At 37.0% G+C, this 12,722-nt stretch overlaps 1 pseudogene; it reads right to left on the bottom strand.

The window, feature by feature from the left end:
- Window positions 1-279: 279 nt before the first annotated feature.
- Window positions 280-1,203, bottom strand: LOC130743957 (uncharacterized; annotated as a pseudogene).
- Window positions 1,204-12,722: the final 11,519 nt, after the last annotated feature.

Raw genomic sequence — 12,722 nt, 5'->3', positions numbered from 1 at the left:
GATGGATAAAGACCGCACTTGCAACGTCTCGCATCATTAGCAACGCTTGCAGATCTTGGGAATGAATAACATTGGGATGCCATTTAAAAACTACACAATAGACAAACATTTAAAAATCAAAACATGATCAAAATAAAACACAGTATCAAACAAAACACATGTAGCAACCAGTAGGTAGCAAACAAAACAAGTTCAAAGTTAAAAAACACAAAGATCTGAAGCCAGTATCAAACAAAACACATATTTAGCAACCAATAGCTACCAAAACAAATTCATTTCCTAATTCCCATTCCCATTCCCATTCCCATTCCCATTACGACGCTGAATCCTGACATGAAGAAAGTTGTTCATCTCATTAGCCTTGAAGTGGAGCTTGTCGCCTTTAACTAGGTGGTAGTCACTGACAAACTGATAAAAGTCTTCTCCTAGATGACAATCTGTCAATTGACCGTCTCTCTTCCTCCACAACAGCGAGCATAAATACCTTTTGTCAAACCTTCCTTCATGAGAACAAAACGGCCCCAGTTGTGCTCACTAAGGTACTCACGAACAACTGACCTCGGCAAGGGCTGATTAAACAAAATAAGAAAAATTACCAAATTAAATTAAATATATAAACAAATTTAAGTAATATAAATGATTGAAAATGAAAGAGAATGATGACTGATTGCTTACCAAGGTTTGATTCCTTTTTGCAACAGAGCCACTGATAACCTTAACAAATTTATAATATTGTCGTCCATGAACCTGGACATACCCAACCTCTGCCTCTGCCTCTGCCCGAGCAACATCATCTTCATCCTCCTCAGAGTCAGAACTCAATTCAACAATTTCTGGACCCGGTTCTTCATATTCCTCCTTAACAGGAAGTGGATATGGAAACTCATTCTTATTTTCATCAAAAATGCCAATTTTAAATCTATTCTCCCCTTCATAATCAAATACCAAGTCATGGTTCATTTTCAGACCATAGAACCTGACAAGGGTAGGCACAACATCCCAGAGAACCCCTCCTAAACATCCAACCACAACACAAATTTTCACACAGTTCCCACATGGATCAATAAGCTAAACTTCATTCTTAAGAGAGGACTTCTTACTTTCATAAAAATATCTAGGGATATTCATGTGTTCCTCACTCAGATTAATAGGAATTGTAAAAGTTTTCTGGAATGTGCCACGCGAACTACCACCATGTTCCATTTCTACTAAGAAAATACAGGTTCAATGTAAGCAATGGAAGTCATTTTCATAGCTACAAACAGGGTACAATTCCAACACAAACCCAAGACCAAAAAATAGAGCATGAAAAGTTACATATAAACATACAATAACAAGAACTATTATTGACTTGCAATAAACATACAATCACAAGAACTATTATTTGTTAATTTATAAAAGTTACATTTAATCACAAAGGGAGAGATCAGAGGTATTCTTAGCCCAAATATGAAGAAAAAAAACTTCTTTTCATGAGCACTTTTTCAGGGGCACTTTTGCACAGAATAACCACAATTTTCAGTACATGCAACTAACAAAACAAGAACAACCACATGCCTACATACCCAGGTTTCACGTTCTAAAATAATATCAACAACAAAATTAACAATGTCAGGACATGCAACCAAAATTAGCCCCAATTTCAAAAGGTTGACCACGATTACTGAACAAATCATTACATGCAACCAACAAGTACTCAGGTATAAACCCACTAACCTTAAACCGTGAAAAGTATGACCACGAACGACGACGGCGTCAACGAACCCCGACAACATCAACGAAGAACAACCCTGTTCTTGTTTCTGAACCTGCAAAATACAATGCTTCACGATCAATACAAAGTCCAAACAAAGCCGTTCAATCACTCACGGAAGAAGAAACATCAAAATAGCAGTAGAATGTTGGCGGAAGAGAACGAACAGAGGAAGAAAACAGAGAAGGAGGAAGAGATTGAAAGGAAAACCACTTACAGTGTTGCAAACGCGCCACCGGAAGAAGGGATTGACGGAAGACGAAACGGAAGAGGAGCCCGAAATGCAGAAGTGAGTAGAAGAACAATGAAACAACAGTTTTGGAAGAGTGTAGAAGAAGAATGGAAAAGATTGATTTTCAAATTCTTAGGAATTAAAACTCTATTAATGAAATCTGACTTGGGTTGGTTAACCCATAGTTAATTCAATAAAAAATTATTACTTTTACATTAAAAATCAATAGACCTAAAAATCAAATAATAAACTACACCACTTATATCCTATTGGTCCATGTCAGCTATTGTATCATACCCACAAAAATTCTTGTGGTATGGTAGCAAGCACCATATAAAATATACATAAATGTATTTTAGAAACATTTATGACCATAAGGAATACAACTAGTTGAATAAGGAAGGAATTTAAATGCTTAATATTTTTTGGGATATACAATAATACACTATAAATGTTGAATTATTGAATTTCAAAAATGCTGAAAAATCAGAAAATATAAATATGACATATTGCGTTTTGCTTCCTTTGATGCGGTGGCGATGGAGGAGGACGAAGATATATGAGATGGGAGCGTAGGTCTGATTCAGATCCCAATCATTCAATTCTGCGTTTTGTTCTCTAACTCTAAACCTTTCTTCTCTCTTCCTCACAAGATCGACCAAAATGGTTTAACCCACACAGCTGTGGAACGATGGTGGTAGGGCTATGTTGTGTTGTCCCCACCAGCAGCAAATCTTTCTTCTCACGCCCTCGCATTTCGTGAATCTTCCCTCATCTGCAAATCCAACAACAGAGAGAGAGAGAGACGGTGAGAGTCAGAGAAAGTATAGAGAAAGAGAGAGTGAGTGAGGAGAATTAGGGTTTATTTCCCAAATTTTAGCTATTTTTCTTTTAGGATTCTTTAATTATACTACCTCCGGTCCACAATATAAGCAAAAAACTATTTTTAAGGTTCATTCAAAAAATGATGTATTTAGCTACTTTTAGGGTTTAGGGTTTAGGGTTTAGGGTTTAATGGCTAGATACATCATTTATTGAATGAACCTAAAAAGTAGTTTTTTGCTTATATTGTGGACCGGAGGGAGTATAAATTAACATGGTTTTCTTGAATCAATCCCCACCTTCAAACATGGGTTTCTTCGATTTGTAATGAAGATTATACTTTTCGAGTAAAAAATCATCCCTTTTCATTTGCCTCTCTTTTTTATTGTTTTTTTTCTTCTGTGTAATTTGTTCTTCGAAATTTGTAACAAAGCAAGCTTCTTTCTAATTCACCTCTAATTTGGACATTCAAGCTGTGATGGGGGAGGATAATTCCGATCCTGTGAACCTAGATTTGAAGCTGAGTCCAGAGTGATTCTGCTTCTTTGATTTTATTTGATTATTTGATTTATACTCCCTCCGTTCCATAATATAAGCAAAAAACTACTTTTAAGGTTCATTCAATAAATGATGTATCTAGCCACTTTTTAATGGCTAGATACATCATTTATTGAATGATTCTAAAAAGCAGTTTTTTACTTATATTGTGGACCGGAGGGAGTAGCAATTTTGGTAGAAAGAAGAAGGATCATGCAATCCAGCTTTCAGATTTTTCATGGTGCAATGTGATGAAAGGAACCCGTTAAAAGAACCAGGGGCCACATGAACCTCTAGATGATAGACAAAATATGAGATAGGTTGCAGACAACAGTGAAGGACTGCATGCCAAAAGCAAGAAATGCTAATGAAGCTTTGAACTTGGATGATTGAGATTTTTTTAATATATTTTTTATCAATTGTAAATTACTAATATTGCCCCTTGTAGAAAGTGTCAATCCTAGTAGGCACCGCATCCTCCTACTAATAATAGTATGAGAGAGAAAATTACTTTAAGAGTTAAGATAGACAATGCATGAGGGGTGACTATTGTCAGAGTTATAATTTTTTTAAATTCGAAAATCTATATACATATGTAAAGGAGACTTGAACCATAGCATTAAATACAATAGAAGAAATGAAGACCCCTTATTTAATTCTTTGAAAAAAAAATTACCTCATGGCTTTTCATTTTTCATATTGCTTACTCACTATCCTTCATGATAAAAAACCAAATTTGCAATTATAAATAAATTAGACACTCATAAAAGTGGGAATGAGGTATTTGTGCATTATTTGGAAAAAAATGATATATTTTTGATCTATTATATGTTAGTAAAAATGACTTAAGAAAGAGAAAGCTAATTAAAAAAAAGTAAATAAATTTAAATTTAAGAAAATAATATTTTACGTTAATTAAGTTTTTTTAAGAACTATTAAAATTACAATTCATTATAATTTTAAAAATTAAAATTACTTTTATGTTGAAAAAATAATAATTTTTTTGTTGATAAAAACACAAAATATGTTATTATTATAACTTATTTGATACAATATTTCAAACTTACATAATTATTTTTCATATAAAAAAGTAAATTAATTATTAATAATAATTCAATGCTAATTATTAAAATAAATTATTAAATTTGAGTATGTATTTTTTTACACAAAAGAAAACTCTAAATTGTGTCAAGCTTTTTATAATATTTATAATTAAAAATTATTTTTAATATTCATTTAATTATATTAATTTTTTGTAATGTTAAAAAATATTTTCAATAAACTCGTGCAAAGCACGAGTATTATATCTAGTAGTAGATAGTATAGAAAAAGATAGGATATTAATTATGAAATCTGAAACCACTTCTTATTTATGCAGATGCTATCAAGTATCAATTATGCTAGTTTTTCGAATAAATATAATCATAGTTAGAAAAAAAAGTCAATTTAATTCTTACTGGAACAATATTCCACTATGAAATGTAATGAAATGGATAGTTGCTTAGGTCAATTTTTATTCATAAAATCAATAGTATTTAAATATTCCAAATATAATAAAAATATCATAAAAATTCAAGCAAGTTCGTTTGAAATAGACGGGAAAAATTTAATTAACATGATTTTTTTACGGCTTAATTGCACATTTGTCCCCCAACTTTGCCCTTCCTGTAAAAGTCGTCCCCCAACTACGAAATTAGTAAAAACCGTCCTTTTGGGGAATGATTTTCACTGGAAGACAACGGTGGGGTGTAATTTTCCAAGACGATTTTTGCTAATTTCATAATTGGGGGACGATTTTTGCAGGAAGAGTTGGGGGACCAAATGTGCAATTAAGCATTTTTTTACTAATCTTTCTTTAGCCTCACCGTCTTTTTAATGAATTAGCGTTACCGACATGTAATACAAACTAGTGTTTTTCCCTGAGTGCTGCACGGTAAAATTTACTGTTGTATTTGATATGTCAATAAATACTTTGATTACAAATCATTAAAGATACTAAAAATGAAAGAACAATCATAAAAAAGATGAAGATATTCAGAGCTTTGGGTCGTATGAGGTTGTGTTTTGCCAACTTTTGTTAGCTTGATTATTGTATTCATATTGAGGGGATATTTCTCATCCTTATTTTAATATATTTATATATTTCATTTCAAAAAAAACACTAATTCGGACACTTAATTATAGTGTTTTGTATCATACACCGATTTACCTATATAAATATTTCAAGAAAAAAGAATTAATTAACCAAAAACTTTAATTTTGCACATGACATATAAATAATTTTGGCCTTGAAGATATACCTATATTTGGATCTATTAGATTTTGGACATACAAAAGGATACCAAAATACATACATATATATATATAATTACGCCTAAATTTATTTTAAGATTATGTACAATGCACTTAATTTATTTGAAAATGAATTTATCTATTAGTTAGAATATAAGAGTGTTTTCAAGTAGAATGTTCTTACCCGTACATAGTGGATTTTGCTCTTATTATTGAGGCATGTACCAATACAATTATTCAAAACAAAATCGATATATATCTCAATATTTTGATTTCGTTCGAAAGTATTTTCATGGCAAAATATTCTTCCCCGTGAGAATTTTTTTCTGTAATTAAAAAAATAGACTATATTTTTAAATAGGCTTAAATGCATTTGGTGCCCCTGATGTTTCATGGGCGTGCAAATGACACCCCTCTTCTAATTTTGTCAACGTTTGTACCCTCCATGAAACAAAACAGTGTAGTGTTTACCCTTCTGTCAGTTCAACGTTAGTAAACCAACGGAGGGGCTGACGTGGATTTTAATAACTGAATAACAAAAAAAAAAGAAAATAGGGGCACGTGCTAATCACGTGCTTATTGTTATCCCTAAATATCCCCAATTTGGGGATAAATCTCCAAATTATAAACACAGAGGAGGAACAATCGAGGAAGAAAGGTGCGAGCGTCAGCTCTGAGGAAATCCTTGAGCACGTTGTTGGCCCTTTTTCTTGATCCATCCCATTTGCCCCTCGTCGCACATGGCTAGTGGGTCTCCAAATCGTGGACGTCGAGGCCGAGGTAGGAGAACGGGAGGGACCCCGAGGAAGGATAAGGGGAAAACTGTGGTCCAAGAAGATCCTACTTGTGAAAAGCAGGGATACGACCGTTTTCGAGATTCCTGGTTTGGGGAGAATATTCCCGACCATTATCGTTTCAGGTATCCCTTTTCAAGATTCATGTCTAATTTTGAACTTTTTCCTGAGACCACATGTGCATCTATGTTGAAAGTGATTTGGTTATGTTATTTTATGTTTGATTGATACTTCACATGCCAGTGTCCTTTGTCTTAATCTATTGCATGTTGTCCTCACTGCAGGCCCACTAGTAGTCAATTTGCAACAGTTAATGTGTGGCATGGTGGGAAATTTGTGTGTGAACCGAGGGTAGTTTATATAAATGGGGTTTGTCTTACTCTACCAAACTGGGATATGGATGAGATTAATTCAATTAATGTAGGCAAGATTGTCAGAGGCTTAGGGTATTTGAACTTTAATGTGTGGTACAAAGACCCTGGCCTTGGGTTTGAGATAGGTTGCAAACATTTCAAAGATGATAGAGATGTATGTGCCTTTCTGAATGATGTGAGTGGCTATGATGTTGTCAACTTCTATGTTGAGCATATAGTAGAGGAAGAGCCTGAGATTGTTGAACCTCCACCATTACTTGAATTTACACAGCCTACTGTTGAGGGGGAGAAAGATAGTGAAGTCTTGTGTGAGGGACAAGCTACTGTTGAGGGACATGCTACTGGCATAGACATTGATGTTGACATAATACAAGTGAGACAGTGTAGTGTTGAGAGGGAGAAATAGGGTGATACAAGTGTTGTTGGTGGGGAGAGTAATAAGGAGGGTGAAGCATTTAATGCAGGACTGTAAGACTCAGGATTTTAGAATTAAATAAATAATTAATTTCCAACTCACGCATAGGATTTTGTGTCAGCGTGAGGGGAACTTGACTTTCGTTTAATGTTGGATTAGCGTTATGAAAAAGAAGGTTCAGGAAATAGTTAAGAATAGTTATATAGTCGCTATAAGCTATAGCACGAGTAGTATTCACTTCCGCCTTAGGGCGAAAACGTTAGTAAACGACTAATTCGCACTTAAAGACACGATGGAAACTAATTCCAAAAATCTTCAGAGAAATGTTAGAACTTCTCTAAATTCATGGAGGTTAGAAAAGAAAAGGTGTCTACCTTAGAGGAATATTACCTTACTTGTCCAAGCCCTAGGAGATATCCTGGCCCTAGACCTGAACGTCTAGTTGACCCAGATGAACCTCTCTTGGCCAATCCCTTACAAGAGGCAGACCCTTTGGCTCAACCAGTTTACCCTGTCCCTGACCAACAAGAGCCCATTCAACCAGACCCTGAACCCGAACAATCAGTGTCCAACCAATCCTCGGTTAGATCACCTCACCCTCTGGCTGAAACTTCAGACCCTCACCGTGGAACCTCTGAACCCAATGCTCCCATGATTAACATTGGTTCTCCACAAGGTGCCTCTGAAGCTCATAGCAGCAATCACCCAGCCTCTCCTGAAACCAACCTCTCCATCATTCCCTATACTCACCTCCAACCCACATCTCTCTCTGAGTGCATCAATATTTTCTATCATGAAGCCTCCTTGAGGCTCCGCAATGTGCACGGTCAGACTGACCTCAGTGAGAATGCTGAAAGTGTGGCTGATGAGTGGAACAATCTGAGCACTTGGCTAGTGGCTCAAGTTCCAATTATGATGCAGCTCCTGCATGCAGAGGGAAGTCAGAGGATTGAGGCTGCCAAGCAAAGGTTTGCTAGAAGGGTGGCTCTTCATGAACTAGAACAGAGAAATAAGCTTCTTGAAGCTATTGAAGAAGCCAAGAGAAAGAAAGAACAAGCAGAAGAAGCTGCACGTCAGGCAGCAGCTCAAGCTGAACAAGCCAGACTCGAGGCAGAGCGACTTGAAGCTGAGGCTGAAGCCCTTAGATGCCAAGCACTTGCACCAGTTGTGTTTACTCCTGCTGCTTCTGCTTCCAATCCAGATCCTCAAGCTGCTCAGAATGTTCCTTCCGGTTCTACTCAGCCAAGCTCATCCAGACTCGACATCATGGAACAGCGTCTTGACACTCATGAATCCATGCTGATTGAGATGAAGCACATGATGATGGAACTTCTGCGACGCACTGACAAACCTTAGTTTTAGGATCTCTTCTTTTCCTTTTTTTCGTTAACTTTGTTTTATCTTCTTTTTAAACTCTGTTTCTTTTTATTTACTTATTCTATTTTATTCGTTTGTGATTATATATGCATATCTATATATATTTGTGTCACATATGTTTGCAAAAATCCTTTTATTCATAATATTTTTCTGTTTACATCATACACTCGTTCTGTTTACATTTTTTTCCCTAAGTCTAGAATGGAGGATCTCTCCTCATTCTTCTGCACTCCTGGCGCTGCTCTGACCTATCCTTCTCCAGACGATCCAGTGCATGCTGGATGTTGCTGAGCCTGTCCTTAAGCTCATCCCTCTCCAGACTCTCTTCTGCGGTCTTGAGCTTCTCTTCCAAACTCTCTTTCTCTTCCAGCAGCTTGAGTTCAAGCCGGCTGAGTTCTTGCACCTCCTCTACGAAGGCAAGAAATTCCTTCAGGTCTCTCTCCAACTCTGGACGCAGGTCCTCTTCCAGCAGTGTTCGTGTTAGCTCCGCGATGGTCGTTGTACCCTCTGGATGCCTAATGTTCAGGAACAAGTCCTCTTCAAAGGCCTTCTTCCTCAGCTCTTCTAGTGCTACGTTGTATGATGCCATTTTTCACTGAAAATTGTTCGAGGTGTGAAGCTTACCTTTCTCTCCAACGCTTTTTATAGGCTTCACTTTCTCTCTGAAAGTTAATGCTCTTACAGTTTCTCGAGGTTAAGTTCTTGGTAACTGACCCTTCTATTTACTCCCTTGACCGGTGGTAAACGTTCTTTTCTTGCATTAACTCCTTTATTTATTTCGCCTACCTCTGATTCTTACATCGTTTTCATTTTCTTTAAACTTAGACCTTCTCTAAGGGGGAGTACCTTGTACTTCAAGCTAAGTTTTTCACACCCCAAGCTTTTTGCTTATGACAAAAAGGGGGAGTAAACCCAGTTTTTGATGTGTAAGATGTGTTAGTGTGATTTATTTTTTCTTTTGGAGAATTTAAGAGTTCCACCTTCATGACCATAGATGTGTCACTGGGCAAATACAAGGAATACATTTCACTTCTTCTGAAGTGATTCTAAGTTGACTCTGATACCCAAGACTCTGATACCTTGTCCGTAACTCTGATTACTTATGCGCTCTGATTATTCGTTCTTCATCTATGTCATAAGTTTTTCACTCTGAACTCTTATATCATTTAGCTCAGAATCTAGACTTTACTAACGTTTTCATCAAGTATTAGATTCAGGGGGAGCTAAGCTCAGAATCAAGCAGTGACTTGAATTCAGTATGAGCAAGATAAACTATTCACATCAGGATAAGTCTTATTCTATATCTCTAAACTCTGAGTGAATTCAGTTTAATGTTTAAGAATTGTTCATCAAAAATCTTAGTTTTGTCATCATCAAAAAGGGGGAGATTGTAAGATCAAGTTTTGATCTAGTAGTACAACTCTATGTTTTGATGATTACAAGTTAACCTTTTGATATGAACAATTGTGATACTCTAACGTGTTTTTCTGAGTGTGCTATTTACAGGCTCTGACCTCAACTCAATCTCACACAAATCAGAAGCACTGTGTATAAAGAGTAACCCAAGCAACGCTTTCGCATTCACCATGTTCAGTATGAACAGTGGAAAAGCTTCAGAAGTTCTGAAGTTATACAAACTCTGATGAGGACTCAGTCACTAAAAGCTCTGAAGATCCAGAAGTTCTGATAACCAAGAAACACTGAAGGTTCAGATGTTCTGATGGTGTAGAAGACTCTGAAGTTGCAAAAGCTGAATAGTGAAACTCTGAAGTCCAGAAGCAAGAAACTCTGAAGGCCATGTTCTTCCGTCTGAGTTCAGAATCAGAAGATACAATGGTCAGAGGATCTGTGCTTTCCCTCTGACTCTGATCAACCGGCTTCACAAGTTCCAATATGAAGTATTCCTCTGATCAGAAGTCTCCTAGGTTAAAAGGTCAAGTCGCTATCCAAGTACAAAAGCAAGTGTACCTTCCTGACGACCTACCTAACGTTCTCAGCCACAGCAGAAGCTGGATTTTCCAGAACTGCCCTCCAACGGTAGCATTTCCCATGCAACGCTCAACCCTAATCCTTGGAGTATATATAGAGGCTGAAGATTGAAAAAAGCGGCCAGAAGAAGTAATACACACGCGCAAGACATATTCAAAATATTCTAAGCTTTCTTTCATCTGAAATTCATTGAGTTTACTATTAGCTTTTTAGAAGCAAATCTCTTGTAAACAATTCTTTGATAAACAGTTTGTTTAGTTCCTTTAGGAGATCAAGGTTGATCGGATCCTAGAGAAGACTAAGAGAGTGAATCTTAGTGTGAGCTAAGTCAGTGTAATTGTTAGTCACTTATAGGTTTCAAGTGCAGTTGTAACTCTTACCTGATTAGTGGATTGCCTTCATTCTAAGAAGGAAGAAATCACCTTAACGGGTGGACTGGAGTAGCTTGAGTGATTTATCAAGTGAACCAGGATAAAATCCTTGTGTGCTTTTCTATCTCTTATCTTTAGCACTTAAGTTCTCGAAAGATTTGTCTAAATCTTTAAGGTGGAAGTTTTGTTCTAAAAACGTTATTCAAACCCCCCCCTTTCTACCGTTTTTCATACCTTCACCTTCCATGACAAGCATTTCGATACGAAACCCTGAGATGTACGAGCGTCCGATTCTAATTCTCGGAGGTTTGCCGAAACCAAAACCCTGATAGCTCAAGAAACCTAGAATAAACGGTTGATGAAGAATTTTTCTATTCGGAGCTTCAAACGAAGATTCCACACGCGTACACCTATTTCTCCTGATGTTTCCCATCTTTCTTCAGAGAGAAGTTTTCTCATCCGACATTCACTGCAAAAAGTAACGTTTCGGGTAAAATAGATTTACACCGACTTTGGATTGTTTACCTTAATTCCAAGAAATCTCTCTTGAGTTTTGGAATTCTGTCGCCAAAACCTATCTTAGAATTCACAGAGGAATGCGCAGGAAAAAAATCGGAATCACTCTTATATTTTTATCTTAACTCTATGAGTTAAATCCTCCGATATCTAAACTAATCTGTACCGGTTTACAAAATATCTTTACAAAATATCTTCTCAAAATATCTATCCATCCTTATCCCTCCACCAAGTCATCCTTATCTAATCTTTACAAAATATCTTCCATTTCATTCACTATATATATGTGTAGCTTGAAGAATGAAAAGAAAACAAAAATCTCACCCAAAAACCCACCCAAACCTGCGGCCAAGGAGGAGAGGAAAGGAGAAGAGTTTTTCGCCGATTCTTGCCTGATCGTCCCACAGTTCGTTGCTACGCGTAGGCCTCAAGGTTCACAACTTCAATGCCCAACTTCTACTCACGAAGGTACGGGTAACTCAATTTTAGAGTGTCTTTGAGTCTTGCATGCTTTTATCGCACTGCCTGCGTTTGAGATGAAGATGTTTATATTGATTGGCATTGGATTATGATTATTATGCTTGCAATGTTGTATGCTTGCTTATATTGACTGTTTCTGAGGCTTGTGCCATATATTTTCTGAAGGCTTCGGCCGAGTAAACTTATTGAGACGTGTGTCTCCGTTTTCTGAGAGGCTTCGGCCGTTTACTAGTTTCTGTCATTACTGCTTTCTAGTGGATAAGACATGGTTATTGTTGATTGATTTTGGTATATAGGGCTGAAACTTAAGTGGCATCCAGTGGTTGTCGTTCCACATGGTTGTCCCGTCTTTTGAGGCGTTATTAAGTGGCATTCAGTGGTTGTCGATCCACATGTCTGTCCCGTCTTTCGAGGCGTTATTAAGTGGCATCCAGTGGTTGTCGTTCCACATGGTTGTCCCGTCTTTTGAGGCGTTATTAAGTGGCATCCAGTGGTTGTCGTTCCACATGGTTGTCCCATCTTTTGAGGCGTTATTAAGTCGCATCCAGTGGTTGTCGTTCCACATGGTTGTCCCGTCCTTCATGGTGTTATTAAGTGGCATTCAGTGGTTGTCGTTCCACATGGTTGTCCCGTCCTTCGTGGCATTATTAAGTGGCATTCAGTGGTTGTCGTTCCACCTGTCTGTCCCGTCCTTCGTGGCGTTATTAAGTGGCATCCAGTGGTTGTCGTTCCACATGGTTGTCCCGTCTTGTGGGCGATATTAAGTGGCA

The sequence above is a fragment of the Lotus japonicus genome, chromosome 3 (assembly GCF_012489685.1).
Source record: "Lotus japonicus ecotype B-129 chromosome 3, LjGifu_v1.2".
Classification (NCBI taxonomy): domain Eukaryota; kingdom Viridiplantae; phylum Streptophyta; class Magnoliopsida; order Fabales; family Fabaceae; genus Lotus; species Lotus japonicus.
The sequence above is the reverse complement of the archived record's forward strand: the minus strand, read 5'-3'. Positions and strand labels throughout refer to the sequence as shown.